Source organism: Protopterus annectens, chromosome 17.part0 (genome assembly GCF_019279795.1).
Source record: "Protopterus annectens isolate FY-2018-M chromosome 17.part0, PAN1.0, whole genome shotgun sequence".
Classification (NCBI taxonomy): Eukaryota; Metazoa; Chordata; order Ceratodontiformes; family Protopteridae; genus Protopterus; species Protopterus annectens.
This window is the reverse complement of record NC_056751.1, coordinates 342548990-342562210: the sequence shown is the minus strand read 5'-3', so window position 1 is coordinate 342562210 and position 13221 is coordinate 342548990.

The window sequence follows — 13221 nt, the reverse complement described above, 5'->3', positions numbered from 1 at the left end:
CATCTGGTCCCATGGATGTTGTATTCTTAGCTTTGGAGAGTGCGGTTTCTACCTGTGTGGCTGTGATTACCAGAATTTGGCAATCTTTTGGTATTGAGATAGGCCATTAAGGGGGTGAGAGGGGGGTGAAGTTGGCACTAAATCGATCTGCCAGGATATTGGCAATATCCTTGGGATCAGTATATTTAATGCCATTCTGTTGAAGCTCAGAGCAGATCTGAGTATTGCCATTTAGATTCTTGACATGACTATAGAATGCCTTGTGGTTGTCTTTGGAATCTTTGGCAATTTTATTTTCATAACTTGCTTTTGAGGATTTTATGAGGGATCTCAGCTTCTTACTGAGGCTGGTGAGGGAGTTTTTGCATCCTGGGATTTTCCTCTTTTTTACAACAGTTCTTCCTTCTGTTGTATAGTTTGTTTATAGCAGGGGACCACCAGATTGGCTTCCTTTTTTTGGAGGAGAGCATCTTGGCTCTATTTGGGATGGCACAATTCATGCACGAGTGGATGTGCTCGTACATTGCCTTAGTGTAGGATTCTGCAGTCGAACTGTCAGATCCCGTCTGCATGGGTGTCATGAAGTTTGTCACTGCTGACTTGAGTAGCATGAAGTTGGCTTTGGAGAAGTTCTTTAAGGAGGTTTCCTTACTGAGGGGTGGAGGTGGGATGTGGATGTCAAGGGTGATTTGCTTATGGTCAGACCTGACCAATGAGGGGGTGACCACTGGTGTGGAGCATCTATCTCCCATGTTGGTAATGACCAGGTCTAGGATATTGGAGCCCCTGGTGGGACAATGGATTAGTTGATCCAGGGCATTGGAATTTATGAATTCCAAGAACCGTTGGGAAAAGGAGTTGGTACCCAAGTAGTTTCCCACTTAATGACAGGGTAGTTAAAATCACCCAGTATTAGGGTGTTTGGTTGTATCTTAATATGTTCCAGTATGTTTAGAAAGGTGTAGTGAAAATTATGGGGCATGGTAGGGGATCTGTAGCAAGCTACAATTTGGACTGCAGTCTTACCTAGTGTTAGTTGCACCTGGAGAATTTCAGATGCACTGTGTTGAGCAACTAGCCTGGATGTGTGAATATCCTTGGTGAATATGGACACTCCTCCACCTTTTGTGTTTCGGTCTTGGTTTTGTGGCCGAAAAGTGTGGTAAGAGTTGTAGCCTGGTATTGCAGGGGTGCTCTCTGGAGCCTTGAACCAAGTCTCAGTTACTGCACAGATATCGATGTTCTCCATTTTTAGGAGTGCCTCGAAAGAGTGCATTTTAAGGTTTAGACTTCTAGCACTGAGTAGCATTACCTTCAGATTGTGCATGCTTGTATCTGTTACGGTGGTGGTTTTGTCCTTTGAACCTTGCCTAAAAAAGGCACTATAGGGGTGGCAAGAGCTTTAGCCAGTAACCTGAATCCCAGGGGGTGACAGGTGCAGACCATCTCTGGCAAAGCATCATGGTTTGTCGATCATGTCTTCTCAGGCAGACAGATACTGAATCCCCTTTGAATGACACCAGAAGCTTAGCCAATTGTTGAAGTCAATCATTTTGTCTTTAGGTAGCGTTGTCGCCTCACAGTAAGACGCTGACCAGTTCGACTCTCAGCTAGAGCGTCTTCTGCATGGAGACATGCGTGAATGGGCATACCTTCGTTGAAGGTTGTGCGTTAGGGCTGGCAACTCAGCATGTAAAAATCAACTGCCAATCATTAGCGGACCGGAGTTCCGCTGTGGTGACCCCTAACCGGGAAAAGCCGAAAGACACAACAACAACAACTGTGGTATCATTCTGGGCAAAGGCAGGATGCTACTCAGGGCTAGGGTCATACCTGCCTAGGGCACATGATCCGAGAGCTCTTCCATGTCTCTTTTCATGTAGTCCAGGGAGGTACGTCTCAAGTCATTCACTCCAGCATGGACAATGACAGAGTCGTATTTGTACTTGTTGTGGAGTGACTTGAGTGCATGTGTTATGTGGCGGATACTGGCACCCAACAGGCAGCTGACTGTAATTTTCCCCTTGTTCAGCCTGGTGAGTGGGACATCAGTGTGCCTGACTATAGAGTCACCTATGACTAAAGTGTTGGGTACATTGTCTTGCCTTAGGGGCTGTTGTTGGGTGGCACACTGGTGTTGTGAGCTATGTGTCACTTTGGTTGTGACTGATGTTTGTTTGCATTTCAGCTTCGGAGGTCCTTGTTGCTTGGGCAGGTTAATGTTAAGGGCCTCCACATATGTGGGTTTAGTGTTGCTATGTGTGAGTGTTGATGGTGTGGGTTTTGAAGGGCTATGAGTTGCTTGAGATGTAGTGCAGGTGTTAACCTTCACCTCTTGACTGTCTAGCACAATCTTGGCCGGAGAGAGCTTTGCTTCCAGTTTGGCTATGTAAGTGCATCTCTCGCAGGTTGTAGTGTTGGATGGTAGGAGGAGAGGGTTGTCTGTGTACATGAGGCAGTTGCCACATTGCCCTAGTATGCCCAGATTCACCAGGTGAACAGGAGAAATCACCAGACGTTGACCCTTGGACATGCCTGTTTAGGTGCTTTTTTTTAAAGTATAAGAGCTGTTTTCCCTTACCTTTGCAAGGTACTTTGCAATTATAGGCTGTTTAGTGCCTATGATTAATTTCTCCTTATTGACAAGGAGAGCTGAGTGCTTGTATCAGTTTCAGGCTTCCTAGTGCTTTCCAGCAGGTTCTAGAGCAAGTGTAAGTCACAGGGGTTCAGATTTTAGTGCTACTATTGAGAAACCAGCTAGTTCTAAGGGAACATTTGAAGAGCAGACTTTCTGGCACCTGGAATAGTTTAACTGTAGTCTCGCTGTGCTGCACAATGTGAAAAATGTGGAAACACATGCGTTTTTAAGCCAGAAAGTTGAAAGGGATATAAATCAGCCCAAAAAGGCTAATAAAATTACAATTCCAGAGCTGGAAACCACTCCTCTGGTGTTAGATAGGCAGTACAATGCTCACCACTCCCGCTGGTAAGCAGTAGGACTTCCCTTTACTACAGCAAGGTCTGGATAGCTCTGAGCACAGACAATAAAGTCCTGAGACAAGCAAAGCCTGGGATCTGGACTGGCTAGGAAAGGTGGGAAACGAGCAAACAAGACAGTATTTTTTTTTTGTTGTTAAAACAGGCTAAACAATGCAACAATACAGTAAATAAACAAGGAAAAGGCTAACACACTGGTGGTTTAGGATTACCTGATTTGAAGGGATATTTTACAGCTACACAGTTAAGGCTCATATACATAGCACAGGCAGAAATTTATAATTAAAAATGGAAAGGGAAGAGGCTGAAGTGGGGTTGGGGGATTTCAAGAAATAGACAGAGTAGGATTTTGGATGCAAATCTTTAGGGAACATAATAACAACCATACAGAATGGTACATTCATAAAGTAGAAGAAAGTATTTTAACAACAAAGCCAACACAAGAATGGAGAAAGGAGATTTTGCCAATAGTGATGACTGCAAATAGGTTAAGAAAATAGGCATGATTGCACTCTTTTCTCAGTATATATTGCCTTTGCTATACAGCTTTTGTCCACTAGAGGGCAATAGTTTCCTTTAGACCACCATTCTGACTCCAATTTTAAGTAACTTACAGGCTCTTGGATTCTAATATTCTGGAAGAGCTAATATTCCCACTCTGTTCTTTCTTTCTTCTAATATTCTTCACTGCCAACCCTCTCTGCATATTCTATTATCAAGGCATTGTGTCACCTTACCCTCTGCTGCTTTACTTACCTTTGCTTACTGCTCCTCTGATTGTTTCCTAGGGTGAACTCCTCTGTGGCTCATCCCACCCCGTTCCCCCTGCGGGCTCACTCCGCTCCCCTACCCTGCCCCCAAATCTCACCCGCCCCCAGTGGTCCTAAACTTATACTCTAACTGCCACACCCCTATGCATTAGGACCAACCTCTAACTCCTCCCCTTAAAGTGCTAGTACCTCTATTATATTCTCATTTTACCCCGTCTCCTCCCCCTTAAAGAACCATCGCTCATTTACCTTTATCCATTACCCTAACACTCTATCCACAAATATCCCTACATTTAACCACCTTAACCTAAACAAATGGCTCAAGGATCCTGTAAACCCTTACCTTTATTACTACTCTTAATTATACTTATAATTCCCTATCTACTTACTCTCTACGAACACCATAGATTCCTAGGACTGCATACCCACATCACACACACCTCTGTCCTTACCCCCAGCTCCATTCATAGTGTTAGCAACCTCCCCAGCTCAGCTAAGTACTCAGCAGCCATATTTCATAGACTCCATCACATCTCTCAATGTAACCCACTAGCTAGAAAAATAAGAACCTAATTTTTAAACTTCTACAACTCATCCTAAAAGTTCATGTCCACTCCCTGTTAGATGGTGATATACACCCTAACCCAGGTCCTACCACTATCACAGCTACACAGCCTGATACACCAACAAATTCAATCACACAGACACTTACCAAGCCCCCCAACTCTCTCCTGATAGCTCATCTTAATATTCGTAGCATCAATAACAAAATAGCTCACCTGCATGCCCTTATTGATGTTTATTCCTTTGACATCCTCTGTCTGCCTGAAACATGGCTTAATCCATCAATACAAGACAGTGCAGTTCTACCCCCTGGCTATAATATCATAAGACATGACCGTAACACTAAAAAAGGAGGTGGCGTAGCCATACTTTATAAGAATGGATTACAAGTTACCTTGTTAGACTCCGAACCTCCACTTTGCAACAATGCAGAAATTCTTCTAAGATTCAGCTTAACAAAAGCCAAGCCATATATCTATCATGTGTCTATCTTCCCCCAGGCAATAACATCAACACATTAGAGGCTATCCTCAGCTGGCTCTCAAGTAACTACCCCCAAGAAACCATTATACTTGGAGATTTTAACATTAACTGGAACCTTCTACTCATATCAACTTATATGGTTTTACCCAAGCTATAACATCCCCAACCCACACCAATAACACTAACAACAAAACTAGTACCCTTGACTGGATACTCACTAATACCCCCCAACTAAACTATAAAACAGGCACCCTCCCTGAGGACATAAGTTATCACTTACTTACCTATTTAATCAGAACAAAAACTGTCATCCTAAACTCTACCATCTGTAGAACTATTCACACTACCAAAAATTTTAACCCTGCTCACTTTCAAGCTGAACTAGTCACCTGTGACTGGTCACCCCTGAAATACCTCCCAATAGATAATGCCATGAAATACTTTAACTCTAAATTTCTAACCATTTTAGACAGCCATGTCCCATTACGCAAAGTTAGAATTAGAACCAAACCGGCACCATGGCTCACCAAAACGACCAAACAAAAAATCCTCCAAAGAAATAAACAATGGGCCAAATGGCACTCAACAAAAAGCTCCTCAGACCACCTGCAATTCAGACAGCTAAGAAATGAAACAAAAAAAGCCATATTAGCCGATAAAAGAAACTACTACTACCAACTACAACAAACCAACCAAAATAATCCCCAAAAATTCTGGCGAGGTATCAATAACCTCCTACACCCTGGATGCTCAAGTACTCCCTCTCCCTCTGGCTCTGATCACAACAATCCCATCCAAATAGCTGACTCATTTAATACTTTTTTCACTGAAACCATACAATCCCTAGCTGACCAACTATCCCCTAGCACCCCAGGCTCTGCCACAACCTTTACCAATAATTCTCATCAATTTCATTTTCAGCCAGTGCCCACTTCACTTATCTGTAACCTCATAGAGAAACTTAAACCCACTACTCTCTCTCTGCTGATAAATTACCTGCAGAATACCTGCAAAAAGCTGCTAAAGTCATAGCCTACCCCATATCAATCCTCATTAACAGAACTGTTTCTGAAGGATCTATTCCCCTAATCTGGAAAGTCTCTCGCATAATTCCCCTGCATAAGGGCGGTAACTCCAAAGAGTTCTCCAATTATAGGCCCATAGCTATTCTATCTCCTTTGGCAAAAATAATGGAGAAATGTATACACATACAACTGTTAACCTACCTACTCAATCACAATTTATTAGCACCCTGTCAACATGGCTTTAGACCATTTCATAGCACCACCTCTGCTCTCTTATCCGTCACTAACCATATTAACAGTAATCGTAATATTGATACTCTATCCTCAGCTGTTTTTATTGACCTGTCCAAAGCATTTGACATGGTGAATCACCACCTCCTTATAGACACACTCAAAAACCTGTCATTGGACAACCATACTATACAGTGGTTCCAATCATACCTACATAACAGTCAACAGGCTGTACTATGGGAAAATACTTTATCTTCCCAGGTCCCAGTCACTCTAGGGGTCCCGCAAGGATCTATATTAGGCCCATTACTCTTCTCCATCTTTACAAATTACCTTCATTCTGTAATTCCTCAAGCTGACTGTATCCAATACGCTGACGACTCCACACTCATATGCGCTGCTGCTTCTCAATCAGAACTTCAGTCACTAACCCAAATGACCTTTAGTACAGTTGAAAACTGGCTCCTACAAAGACGTCTTATCCTTAACCCAAAAAAACAAAAATGCTACTATTTACCCCCACCCACAGAACCTCCCCACTTAACTTTACTATTACTTCAAATGATGGAACTATAATATCTCCTGAACCAACCACCAAACTACTCGGGGTACTAATAGATAACAACTTGTCCTTTGAACCTCACATTAATAACACCATAAAAATAGTAAACAAGAAACTAGGTTCCCTCTATAGAATAAAACACTTTCTTACACCTCCAGCCAGGGTTACTATTGCTCGTACCCACCTCATCTCTTCCTTGCTCTATGCCTCCCCTATCTATACCAAAATATGTAGAAGTAATCTGAGTAAACTTACATCCTCCTACAACAATATTGCCAGATTTGCAGCTAGGTCCTCCTATAGAACTCATCACTGTATCAATCTGAATCAGTTAGGATGGTTAGAGCTGCCAAATTTAATACTTTTCAATCAATTAATAGTAGCCCATAAGATCCTGTATTTACCTCAAAATACACCCATACTTACATCCCTAGTCATCCCCTATAATAACCTCAAGACCTTACACTCAGCTAATAACCTACTTGTACAAATATCAAAATCCAACAACTTAGCTGGTGACACCTTGTTCTCCAATACAGTAGGTAAAGCCTGGAATATCCTCCCAAGCCAGCTAACCTCAATATCCTCTGTCAGCTTATTTAAAAGCAAGCTTAAACCCTACCTCAAATCACACTGGCTATGCCCCTGTGTTAACCCAGACTAAGTACCTAACTATTAACTAGACTCCCACAATTCCTAGCCTCCCATGATCATGATCTTGTGTTGTCTCACTAATTTTTAGTGAGCTTAACCTTCCTTAGGATTTTTTCTCATGTAAATAAGTATATACTGTGGAATGATCATACACCTTCATACAGTATCACAACCTATGTGTTAAATAACACTAGAAATCCATCCTTGTTTGCTGTTCTTCTATACTCTATCTATTGATCTCTAGTGTTTTTCTTTCTTAGATTTTTGTGAGACCTTAGTATCTCTTATCATAAATTACAAGGTGTATCTAATTTTGTAATATGTTATAATGATTTGTACTACATTTCTAATACAAATGTATTAGTCTTATTCATTTATTCTTAGATAAATTTTTCCTTTTTCCTACTGAAATATAAAATATATAATCTTAGGCTTGTACTATAATTGTTAAAACTTCTTATGTACCAAATTATACTGTTATTGTCTTTGTCTTGACCTTTTATGTTGGTAATTTGTGGAGCTTTTCTCCCCGGGCCTCCACTGAAAATGGACATATATCCAGCTGGACTAGCCCAATCAACAAATGTAAAATAAATAAAATAAAAAAAAAATGAGGTGGCTGGAATTTATTTGAGAAAACTGGCAAAGGAGCCACGGTATTGACAGCAAATAACTAGAGAAGAAAGGGTAATGGAATGGGAAGACACCAAGAAGACATTTGGATTGCAGGCCAGAGACTGCCTTTCCTACTGGGGATTGATATCAGAGTACAGGCAAAGAGAAAAGGATAGGGGATTCTTAATGAAACATTTGTTCTGGTGGGGGTTTAGTTAAATCTAGAACGGAATCTGCTATTAAAAAAGGGATAATTAGTAGGGCATATAAAACATTGCAGAATAAGTAGAAGAATCAATTAGAGGAGGTTAGAAAAGACTGGGGAGAGAAAGTGGAAAAGCAATTTACAAGAGAAGAATGGGAGCACACATGTATGGCTCCCAAGTATGCAACAAAGTCAAGAAGGTTTATAATATTTGCTTGGAAATGTTTGTAGAGGTATTTTTAGACCCCAAGCAGACTTCAAAGAATTTTTCCTCAGGTAGATAGCAAATGCTGGAGGTATGATGGGGAAGAAAGCAGTAAATGAGAATATGTATTTTGGGTGTAATGAGTTACAAGATTTTAAGAGTTCCTATACAGAGTACTCTGTCAGAAATATTGAGTGAGCAAATGGCTATAACTAAGGATATGATTTTTTTCTGAGCAAGGAAACAGAATCTGAACTGCCTAAACATAGTAAGGCCTTTTTAAGTTTAATTATGTTGCTTGTCAAAAAAGCGATTACTTCTTCTTCTTTAGGCTTTTCCCGGTTAGGGGTCGCCACAGCGGATCACCTGTCCGCTCATGATTGGTAGTGGAGTTTTACGGTGTCAAGTTGCCAGCCTGGCACCCAACCTTCCACAGAAGGCACACACATGCACGCACACATGCTTAGGGCCAATTTAGAGTATCCAATCCACCTACAGCATGTCTTTGGGATGTGGGAGGAAACCGGAGCACCTGGAGGAAACCTACATGACCACAGGGAGGACATGCAGACTCCACACAGAAGGCACCCCAGCCAAGGATCAAACTGGAGAACCTCTTGCTGTGAGGTGGCAATGCTAACCACTGCACCACCATGGCCGCCCCAAATGTTAAACTCTAAACAAACTATATTTGAAGTATTGAATATTATAAGAGAGAGATTCAAGAACTGGAACAGTGATCGTTAGAAAAGGGAAGGAGAGAAGTATATAAAAATAAAAGGAAATTGTGGGAACAATCTAGGTAGAAAAATGTTCCAGCGGAGGACTGAAGTTTAAGGGAAGGCAGGAATTTAACAATGTATGTAATGTTGAGCTGATGATAGTAGCAAAGAAAATATATGAGATGTTTAAATTATGTAAATGGAAAAAAATGTTAATGTGGTTTGTTTTATTTTCTGTTAATGTATGTTTGTCTATGTCTTAAGTGATAATTCAATAAAGAGTTTATTACAATGTAAAAAAGCATAGCAGGATTAACACTGTGAAATCCTTAGCAGGATAAACTGAATTAAGGGGTACTAATCAAAGAATACATTTGGGGTACCCAACAGACGTGGCCCAAAGGACACACAGCAGGAGTAAAGAGGACAGAAGTACTCAGCAGGATTATAGAATCAGGAGATGCCAGCAAGTTCATCAGAGTCAGTACAGCTGCTGCCATAATTCATGGAGTCAGTGGATTCAGAGCATCTTCCCCCTTCAAATAATCAATAGATTCGGGTATGAATGTCAGCTTTAAGAGGGAAAATGTCCTCCTTAAAAAATTACTGAGTTGGGGGGGGTTCCATAATTAATTTCTTAATTTATTTGTTCAGGAGTCAGTACAAAGCCAAAATATAATACAGTGAGGGTGGCAAGAGTCCAAAGTCAGGAATAATGCTTAAGTACTACTCTAATTTAATTAGAAAGTTAATAAAACAACATGTTTTGCATCAACATGCATTTTCTGAAGAATAAGAAGTATGAATCTCAAATGTCTGAAATTATTGACTGATTGTAATATTCAGTGATTGATAGCGTCTCATGGATAAAATGATTGTTTATCATGGATGAATGTAAATATTGTAAATAGTTTTGTTATTGTTTGATTGTATTTGTTATATGTACATTTGCATATGTTTATAATGAAAACAAAATAAAAATGTTATTGAAAAAAAAGAAAATCAAACATTTTACAAGAGGAAAGGTCTGAAATATGAGGCAAAATTGGGAATGCCCTGCAAAATCAGGGACAGTTGAGAGCTGTGCAGAGGCCCCATATTTATCGAGTCAGTAGGATTACAACAAATTTATTGAAATTATAAAGCATTACTTCTTAACAAACACTCACCGCATTAACTGATTTTTGACTATGAATGAACTAAATCCAAGAAGAGATCTGTTTGAACAGGCTGAAGGATTAACTGAGCCAGGATACACCATTAGGGTTAAAAGAGTGACCTGAGCCACAGCAAATTTACTGATGTCATAAATGTACTTCCCAACAATTTTAAAATTATCCTGTATACTGCCAATATGAATTTGTTTTTCAGTACAACCAGAGATTTTAATGTCAAAGGGTAAGAAGCAGCACTAGTCCTTGGTATTACTCATCTTGTTAAAACCATCGTTACCCATAGAGCTTACTAGCTACACAAGAGTGTTGCACATGCTTTTGTTGCTTTCAAGAATGCTTGGCAAAAACAGGGAAATAAAATACCTCACTCTAGCTGAGGCCTCCTTGAACAGGGGGTTCAGAACACACATAGCATTCTCTGGTGCCTAAAAGTGCATATGTGAGGAGGGCTTTGCTTTCACACCCACTTACTTATGGATCTACTATATCACCTCAACTCCCACTCTGCCAGAATGTAGGGATCTGGATGGAGAGATGATAAAATCAGCAAGAAAAGAAGAATAGAATTGATGGAACTGAATTCATCCTCAAATCTTCATGAGTACCTTCATGAGGTGGACCCTGTTTTTACAAAAGTTTACCAAGATGACACTGATATATAGAATATATTTTATGTAGCATATATCATGGACAGAAACAGGTTAAAAATAAAAAGACAGCTGGGTGCACAAATTCCAGGAATGGAAAAAAGAGAGTGTAAAATCCTCAACACATGCAAACATTCCTACAATGGGGTTAGGCCAGGATGAGGGGGATGCCCCCAGTAGAAAAAAAGTACTAGTGCACAAAAACACAAAGACAGGCCAAAAAACAGCCATAAAGATGACTGAGTAGACTACTGAGGGTAAAAAAAAAGTGCATTGTTACTATTATTCAAGAAGCCCAGAATTTCTGGATAGATGATATTCAAAAAGATTGAAAGAGAAATTAGAGGAAAGAAAAATACTTGCACAAGAAAAACTGTCAAAGGCTTCAAATACAAATTTCTGTTCATTAGTACAACATATTCATGAAAAACATTATATAGAACAAGAAATCTTGGACCATTTGGAAAAAGAAGTGACTGAGAAAGTGCAAAAATATAAACAACAATACCCAGAGATTTTTGAAAGGTATACAAAAGAGATCTGGTATAATATTTATGCAAAGGATAAAGCCAAACTAATAGAGCAAAAAAAAAAAAAAAAAGCAGCTCCAAAGATATTTGAAGAGAAATACAGGCAAAGGCACCCAGATAAGAAAAAATTCACAGTACAAAAAATAAGATCACAAAGGCAAAACATATTAATGAAGATTAGTAAAGTAAAAGTTAAACATATAGAAGCTAAAGTTATGAAATACCTGTGAAGTTAAGGATTTACTATAGAAAGCTTAACACAGATTATGTCACAGCATGCTGAGTCCCCAAAGTAAGGAGAAACAGATGGAGCGGGAAACATCTGAAGAAGAAATATGGACATAGGAAAGAAAAAGAGATTTAATATGGTGCAATATTTATGCAAGGGAGAAAGCAAAATTAATCAATACAAAAAAGTAGCTTCAACGATATTTGAAGAGAAATATAGGCAAAGGAATCCGGATATGGACAAGTTTACAATACAAAAAATAAGACAACAAAGGGGGAAAGTAGAAAAGAGTCTTAGTAATGGAGAAGTTAAAGAAATAGAAATGGAAGTTATGGAGTACCTGAGAAATGAAGTATTTAGTGTAGAAAATCCAACTCGGTTAACATCACAGCATGATAGAACAGTGAGTTCCCAAATTAAGGAAAAGCAGGTGGAACAGGAAACATCTGATCAGTTGCTACATGAAGATACTCTGGAGCCTTTAGTAGGAAACTAGTACAAAAGTTCAGTTGGAGTTGCACAGCAAGGGAAGTCACAAGAAACAGTGACAACTCATGACGCAGTCAATGTTGTGGAGTGATAGGCCAGTTAATTCCTACATGAAATAGCAACAGATGATGTAGGGTGTAGATGAAGAGAATATGTAACAGGAAGATGTTCTGGAACTTTTTGTAGAATGCCCGCAGGAAATGGAGAACAAAGAATGTGACCTCAGTTTAGAAGAAAATGATCTAAAAGAAAAGTTGCTTGGCTTAATAGAGATGGACAGACATATTAAGATTGATGAAAGAAATAGATTACAGAAAGTCAGTAAGAGCCAAAATGATAGACATCTGATAAAACAAATGAATGTAGTAATCAAGATTGTTAACAGAAATTCATGTGACATAACAGAAGTAAATATGATATATTACTGTGCAGCTAAATTAATAACAGATAAAGCCTTACCACAAAAATGTATTTTTTATTTTATTTATTTTACATTTGTTTACTGGGAGAGTCCGAATGGGCATGAGTCCCATTTTCAGTGGAAGCCTGGGGAGAAAAGCTTCACAAAGGTTAGTACAATAATTGAACTACACAAGTTAAAAAAGTACACTATAAAAGAAGCACAACAGCTGTATGCTAATACAGTAAAATAAGCATAGAAAAGTGTACAATATAAGACAACTTGTGAAAAGGATACAATGCAGTTGTAGGACATATCAAACAGTTATTTGGTTACAGTCATACAATAGTTAAATAAAACACAAGTTGAGCCTTAAATATAGAAAGTAACTGTAAGTTAGCACAATGATACAGGACAATAAGGGAAAGGAAGGGAGAAATCAAATGTGGTCATGGAAATATTGAATAGAGAAAACTATAAAGCAATTAAGACAAGAAATGTGACTGTTAGAAGAGTATAGAAGCAGGAACAGTTCAACAAAAATAGATGTGATAAAAACAATACACATTATTACTTCTTTCATTTCTCTCATCAGTGTTTACCTTCACAACCTTTTTTCCCCAATGTTATATTTTTTCCCACTACTACTACTTACATATGCTTATCTCTGTATTATAGCAATTAAATCTTTACACAGTCTGTCTCTCTCTTTCACTAA